We start from the raw sequence: 7,631 nt of genomic DNA on the forward strand, positions 1-7,631 counted from the left end.
AAGAGGTATTTCTGAACCAGAGAGTGTTCGTTATGTCACCGGGAGATCTCCTGATGTGCTACAGTGAATGGTAGGCTGTTCGTGTTCTCTGTTCACTTTGACAACAATAGGCAAGGTGAGGGAGGAAGGTCCTTCAGGAGAGACACCCTCTCCACATGCCTTCCGGTACATGGCTCCCCCCGAGGGGGACTCCCCCAGGCTCCTTCACTGCTGCTGGTGAGCATCAGTCTCTGTGGTGAAGATTGACCCTGACCTGCCCCGTCTAAATAAGACTGCTCCCTGATAAAGGGACCGTGAAAGCTGATAAAGGGACACTGATAAAGGGACATTTCTCTGAAATGTCATATTTTCTTTGAGTAACTGTAGTTTGTTTTATGACTCACTTTTTTAAAAAAAATTTTTTAACGTTTATTTTTGAGAGACAGAGAGTGAGCAGGGGAGGGGCAGAATGAGGAGGAGACACAGAATCCGAAGCAGGCTCCAGGCTCTGAGCTGTCAGCACAGAGCCCCACGTGGGGCTTGAACCCACGAACTGCGAGATCATGACGTGAGCCGAAGTCAGACGCTTGACCAATTAGGACTCACTTTTATACTCCAGTATCTTAAAGAAAATAAGACATCATAATATTCTGCCCCTGCTAAAACTTTGGTTTCCGTCTCTAAATACATTTTTTTCTATTTTCTTTACCCAACGAAAATTAACGATCTCTTATCATCTAATACCCAGTCCATATGCAAAATTCCTGGGTATTCCGAATGTTTTTACATTTGATTTGTCTAAGCCAGGATCCAATTCAAGATCATGGGTTACATAAATCTCTTTAGTTTGAAGGAGAGTCCCTTTTTTTAATGCATGTCAGATTTTCTAATTTGTCATTTTTCAATCCTAATTTTTAAAAGGGTAAATAGTGTTGATATCTCTTCTGAATGAAGCCCCTGTCAGTGGCTGAGGCCAGGAGAGGCTGCTTCCAGGTTATTTTGTAGGGGTGCTCTTTTGCCTTTAGTGTGAGCGTGCGTTGTCAGGCCCCGTGGTCTCCTTAGAGGGGCACACTGCCGGGCAGCTCTCTAATGTTCATGGACATGAGCCTTTGGGCCAAGGGGGTAAGCCCTTTGCTGACTGGTGACTAAGTGAGTTTGAAGTCTGCTCTCTGGAAGCTCCTGTCGTCTAGGTCACCACTTTAGGAGTGGTGTAGAATCATTAACACAAGGTCTTCAAAAGGACTGCAACCCTAATTCTAGGTTATAATAATGTGGGTAAATTTTTAAAAGTCTTTCCACTGCATTTTTTTTTTTTTTTTGAGAGAGAGAGAAAGTGCACACACTTGTGATCTAGAGAGTGGTAGAGGGAGAGAGAGATTTTTTTTTAATCTTTCTAAGTTTATTTTGAGAGAGAGAGTGCACACATCAGTGGGGAAGGAGCAGAGAGAGAGGGAGAGAGAGAGAATCCCAAGCACTGTCAGCACAAGCCCTATGTGGGGCTTGAACTCTTGAACCGTGAGATCATGACCTGAGCCAAGAGCATCAAGAGTTGGATGCTCAACTAACTGAGCCATCCATGTGCCCTTCCACTGCAATTTTTAATTTATACCTCCTTCCAGGGAAAATAGTCACATTTCTTTTTTTTTTTTTTCAACATTTATTTATTTTTTGGGACAGAGAGAGACAGAGCATGAACGGGGGAGGGGCAGAGAGAGAGGGAGACACAGAATCGGTAACAGGCTCCAGGCTCTGAGCCATCAGCCCAGAGCCCGACGCGGGGCTCGAACTCACGGACCGCGAGATCGTGACCTGGCTGAAGTCAGACGCTCAACCGACTGCGCCACCCAGGCGCCCCCACATTTCTTTAAAAAAGACAAAGCTCCACAAGTTTTGTTTATGAGTGTGTGTTTAAAGTATAAATGGAAGCAGTTTGGGATGGGCTTTGTGCAATTCAAGAAACATTCCGTCTCTTCCGTGTGCAAGGCCCTGTACAAGCCCTTGGGTAATGCAAAGGTGAAGGACTACCTGGTTCCTGCCCTCAAGGAGTCTGTCTCCCAGGCTGAAAGTCACATTTATAGACACCTGTTGCACAAGACAGAGTGCTCAATACTCTGGAAGAATTAGTATAACAAAAGAAGCGAGGGCCGCCTGGCTGGCTCTGTTGGTAGAGCATGCGACCCTTTGATCTCAGGGTTGTGAGTTCAAGCCCCACGTTGGGCATAGAGCCTATTTAAGAGAAATAAGAATCAACTCTCCCGTATGGAATTGGAGAGAATTTTCAGGAAGGTATAGATTTGAGCTAGACCTGGAGATGAGTGGTAGATACAGGCTCTGTGAGAACTGGGACCTTGTCCCCCTTTTTTTTTTTTTTTAAATCTACCCCCACACATGGGGCTCAAACTCCTGACCCCAAGATCAAGAGTCCTATGCTCCACCAGCCAAGCCAGCCAGGCGCCCCCTTGTCTGTCTTATTTATAACGTCAGCACTTGAAACTGCCTGGCTCACGATAGACACTTAATGAAATAAGGACATTTGAGGTTAAAGGAATGTTGTGAGCAAATGAGCAGAATTTCACGTGTTCCTGAAAGAGCAGGTGTTCTGCTGTGGCTAGACCTTTGCACTGAGGGATAGAAGAGAGAGGAAAAGAAAATAAAAGTTGGGCCAGATAGGAATCTTGTATGTTCTGCTGAGGAGCGTGGTCTTGATTCTGTTGGAAAACGGAAAACTCATTGAAGAGTTTTTGAGCGGGGAAGTGACATTAGTGCTTAGGAAGATAATTCTGGTGTGTGTGGATAGCACGCATTAGGGGAGACAGGAAGGCTCTAAGGGAGGTACGATGGCAAGGACAGAGGGTGGCTTGAGAATAATGTCAGGACAACTTCAACATGAACAGTCTGGGCATGAAGAAAAAGGAGCAATCGGGTGACCTCGAGGTATCTGGCCAGCCATTCAAGATCAAGAATCCAGGTGGGGAGGGAAGAAAATAGTTGTATTGTTTAACATTTTGGGGTCAGTGTCTGTCTAGAAATGATGTTCCAGAGGACCGGAGAAGAGGATCCAGTATGTTGAAGTCAAGGCTCATCGTTTTAAATGTCTGCCATCTAGAGAGCTGCGTGGAGGTGAAGCCATCCACCTTATCGTCAGCCTGTGTCACCGCGTACCTGAGGCTTGAGGCTACCGGTTTCAAGTTTCTGGTACATACTCCGCTAGGCTGTACTGAGTATACTTTCAAATGGTAATGGGTGTTCTCAGAGGGCGTGATGATTGACTTAAAAAAATTTTTTTTTAAACGTTTACTTATTTTTGAGAGAGAAACAGAATGCGAGTGGGTTAGGGGCAGAGAGGGAGAGACAAAGAATCCGAAGCAGGCTCCAGGCGCCAAGCCATCAGCACAGAGCCCGATGCGGGGCTCGAACCCACGAGCCGTGAGATCATGATCCGAGCCGAAGTCGGACTCTCAACCCACTGAGCCACCCAGGCGCCCCATGATGATTAATTTTATGTGTCAGCTTAACTGGGCTGAGGGATGCCCAGATAGCAGGCAAACATTATTGCTGGACATATCTGTGAGGATGTTTCGGGGAGAGATTAGCTTTTGAGTTGGTGAAGGAGTAAAGATCGCCCTCACCAGTGCGCGTGGGGATCATCCAATCCATTGAGGGCTTGAACAGAACAAATACAGAGGAAGGGTGAAAGCTTTTTTCCCTTGAGCTGTGACATTTCATCTTCTTTCCTTGGACCTCGGACCTCCTGGTTCTCGGGCCTTCAGGCTTGGATTGGAACCGTACCACCAGCTTGCCTCCAGCTTGCGTGAGACAGAGGAGGGGACTCCTCAGCTTCTGTTATTGTGTGTGCCAGTTCCCATAATAAATCTCTTCATATGTGTCTATATGTATTCTACCTGTTCTGTTTTCCTAGAGAACCCTGACCGATAAAGATGGCATTGAGTTCATGAATTTCTTCCTAAAGCTGCTGGTCTCTTCCACACATTAGGACATCACTTCAGCCCTGGGCTATTACTTGTTCTTCTTGTGAGTTCTTCCTATAACTCTTTCTGGCATGGCCTCTCTAGAAACCCACTTTTCCTGATTTAAGTTTTTTTTAACGTTTATTCATTTTTGAGAGACAGAGCATGGGGGGGGGGGTGTGCAGAGAGCGAGGGAGGTGGACACAGAATCCGAAGCAGGCTCCAGGCTCCGAGCTGTCAGCACAGAGCCTGATGGGGAGCTCAAACTCACGAACCGTGAGACCATGACCTGAGCTGAAGTCAGACGCTTAATTGACTGAGCCATCCAGGTGCCCCTTTTTAAATTTTTTTAAAGTTTATTTCAAGAGAGAGAGAGACAGCGTGAGCAGGGGAGGGACAGGGAGAGAGAGAGAATCCCAAGGAGGCTCCACACGGCCAGTACAGAGCCCGACTCAGGTCTCGAACCGACAAACCACAAGATCACGAGCTGAGCATAAATCACGAGTCCAGACACTTAACCAACTGAGCCACCCAGCCCACCCCCACCATGATTTGATTTTTTTATCTGAAAATACAATTTTTCGGGGCACCTGGCTGGCTCAGTCGGTAGAGCATGCAACTTGACCTTGGGGTTGTAAGTTTGAGCCCCATGTTGGGTGTACGGATTACTTAAAATCTTGGAAATACAGTTATCTTTCGGCAGGCCCTTTTAAAAGAGATAATTGCCTAAGGACACGTGGGTGGCTCAGTCGGTTAAGCGTCCAAACTCCTGATACCAGCTCAGCTTGTGATCTCGCAGTCGTGAGGTTGGTGGAGTCTGCTCAGCTCGGAGCCTGCTTGAGATTCTCTCTCCCCCTCTCTGCCCCTCTCCTGCTTGCATGTGCGTGCTCTCTCTCTCTCAAGATAAATGAAAGTTGTTTTTTTTTTTTTAAAGATAACTGCCTAAAATTTCATTTTTGCTACTTTACCATCCTCCAAGGTGGCATTATAAGCCATCATTGTAGGAATTTTCCTACTTTCGTTAGCCACACTAGGCAGCTTATGGGGATGCTGTGGAATCTCTGTGTTCATCATCTGCCAGCAAATGGAACTTCCAATGCCTTCCTATCTACTTCGCAGGTGAGAACCTTCTTTTGCAGTCTTGGTCCCAGCATCAGGGTGGATGGCCGTATCTTGGAGACCCCCTGCTATTCCGGGTCATTTAGACTCCCTCATTTGGGCAGTCCTCCCTGCCTTCGGCTTCTCCTTTTACTGTTTTGGTCCACCAAGGTCTCAAGGATTCTATGTTTAAAAAAAAATTTTTTTTTAATGTTTTTATTTATTTTGGAGACAGAGACAAAGCATGAGCAGGGGAGGGGCGGAGAGAAAGGGAGACACAGAATCTGAAGCAGGCCCCAGGCTCAGAGCTGTCAGCACAGAGCCCAACGTGGGACTCGAACCCACAGACCGTGAGATTATGACCTGAGCTCAACCGACTGAGCCACGCAGGTGCCCCTCAAGGATTCTGTTTTAGCAAAGGTTGCACTTCCCATCCAAGTAGCTTTGGGAAAGATTGAAGTTCAATGACATTTAACAATAAGTGCTGTCGTACAGCTAGAATGTGGCAGAGTTGCAGTTAAATCCGTGTTTCCCACCCTTCTGATCTTTCCATGGTCATACAGCTGGGACTAGCTTCCAGCGTGGTGACTCTGTGATCCTCCTTTCCCGAGCACAGAGTTGAGATCTGCCCCTCACAGCTGAAAGGACTATCTTGCAACTGCCCGTGGGACGCTGGCATCCAGAGGTGAGTCTTTTGCCCAGCTCTTTTTAAATTTTAGCCAACTTTAATCGATTTAGCGGGTGCAACATGCTGTTTGGGGGCTTTCCTCATTCGTCAAGCCCTTAGACCAGTCGTGGCTCCCTCGGAGCCAGCTTTTAAATCCCTTCCCACCCTATTCCACCCTAGCAACAAAAACAGCTGCACGTACAGCTTGACCAGCAGCAAAAGTACAAACACTTCCTCCTCAGTTTTCCTTGCTATTTTTAGTTTTATTCCTACCCTGGGTTTTCTTTGGCTTTATGTAGCGGTCATCTGGGTCAGCTGACCCATGCCTCTGAAGTAGATGCCGCGTCTCTAATTAGAGACCACTCATTCCATCTGCCTCCCATTCTCTCTTCTCTCTCATGGCTGTGGCTCAAGTGTTGCTGGTGGTCACTGTTTTTCTTTCCATGGTGCCTCTCTGGTCTGTTGTGGAACTGAAGCCAATTAGGAAGACCAGGAAAGGGGAAGCCAAGTTTGTATGGAGGTCTGTGGGGAGGAGCAGTAGGCCGCGGAGAGTTGGTGGTTTATTCAGATTATCCAAAGATTCAGACCACTTTAATAATACGCTTTTCAGCTTTCTGACTTCACTTCTGTCAGCTGCCTATCACTATCGCAGTAGGTAGGTGTGGGGGGGGGGGGAATGGACCTGTTGCCCACAGTAGGTGAGGAACAGCCATCGGGAGGATGGGAGTAGGAACATAAAATGTCTGACCAGGAAGGAGGTTTACCTCCAGGACCCCACCGTTCTCATGAGGAAACCAAGGTCCCAGAGATAAGAAGATCATTGTTTAGCTTCCATGCCCATTTCCTAGCGAGTCTTGTCCAGCCTAACTAGGACCAAAGGAGAAGGAAACACACATGTGAGTGCCTGGGTGGCAGGGTGGGTTTCGAGCCATTTCGAGAGGCAGAGACTGCAGCCGGAGCCCGCGTCTCTCGTGCGACCTGAGCCAGAGAAGAACATTCTGGAACAGGAGAACCCCTGAAAATTGAATTTACTACTGCTACAGATAGCTGTCATTCCCTGTAAGGGCTGTGGGTACCCACCTTTCTAAACACCACGTGTTTTATTTCACTGGAGCCTCAGAACAAGCCTATGAGGAAGTCACATTGCTATCTCTACTTCACAAGTGAGGACATTAAAGCAGAAGTTCATTGCTTTCCTAACACTCTGCTATCTGCCTCCTAACCAAGAATATAGTTCAAAAGAGAAAAAGTGATCTACCGGAAGATGTTCAGCACATGCTTACTTATCACAAAAAGTTGAATGTAACTTAACCATCTGACGGTTGAAGAGTGATTAACTCCACAGAGTGCAAATCGGCGGAACACAATTCGAACTCTTAAAATGATCGTTGTAATAAATCCGTCGCGGGGCAGAAAGTTGTTTGTGACATGTGTGGAAAACGGTGCAAGGGCATGTACCTCCGCTGTGGTTTACATGGCCACGACTAGAAGAAAACTTGAGAGAATAAAAAGCTCATGTATTAAAATGGGACGTGTGACGTTCTTTGGATTTTTTTTTTTTAATCGTCACCCTACCGCTTGTGTGGCTAATTTAAAAATTGTCTCCTGGGGCGCCTGGGTGGCGCAGTCGGTTAAGCGTCCGACTTCAGCCAGGTCACGATCTCGCGGTCCGTGAGTTCGAGCCCCGCGTCGGGCTCTGGGCTGATGGCTCAGAGCCTGGAGCCTGTTTCCGATTCTGTGTCTCCCTCTCTGTCTGCCCCTCCCCCGTTCATGCTCTGTCTCTCTCTGTCCCAAAATAAATAAACGTTGAAAAAAAAAAATTAAAAAAAAAAAATTGTCTCCTTAACTCTTAAAAACGGAGAACAAACTGAGGGTTGATGGGGGGTGGGAGGGAGGGGAGGGGAGGTGATGGGTATTGA

At 47.1% G+C, this 7,631-nt stretch overlaps 1 long non-coding RNA gene across 1 annotated transcript; it reads left to right on the forward strand.

The window, feature by feature from the left end:
• The first annotated feature begins 4,556 nt into the window (after window positions 1-4,556).
• On the forward strand, window positions 4,557-7,244 carry LOC121028346 (uncharacterized). Its single transcript, XR_005789191.1, has 2 exons — window positions 4,557-5,066; window positions 5,609-7,244. It is a non-coding gene; the product is annotated as an uncharacterized LOC121028346 (long non-coding RNA).
• Window positions 7,245-7,631: the final 387 nt, after the last annotated feature.

Source organism: Herpailurus yagouaroundi, unplaced genomic scaffold (genome assembly GCF_014898765.1).
Source record: "Herpailurus yagouaroundi ecotype Mexico unplaced genomic scaffold, PumYag 100, whole genome shotgun sequence".
NCBI lineage: Eukaryota > Metazoa > Chordata > Mammalia > Carnivora > Felidae > Herpailurus > Herpailurus yagouaroundi.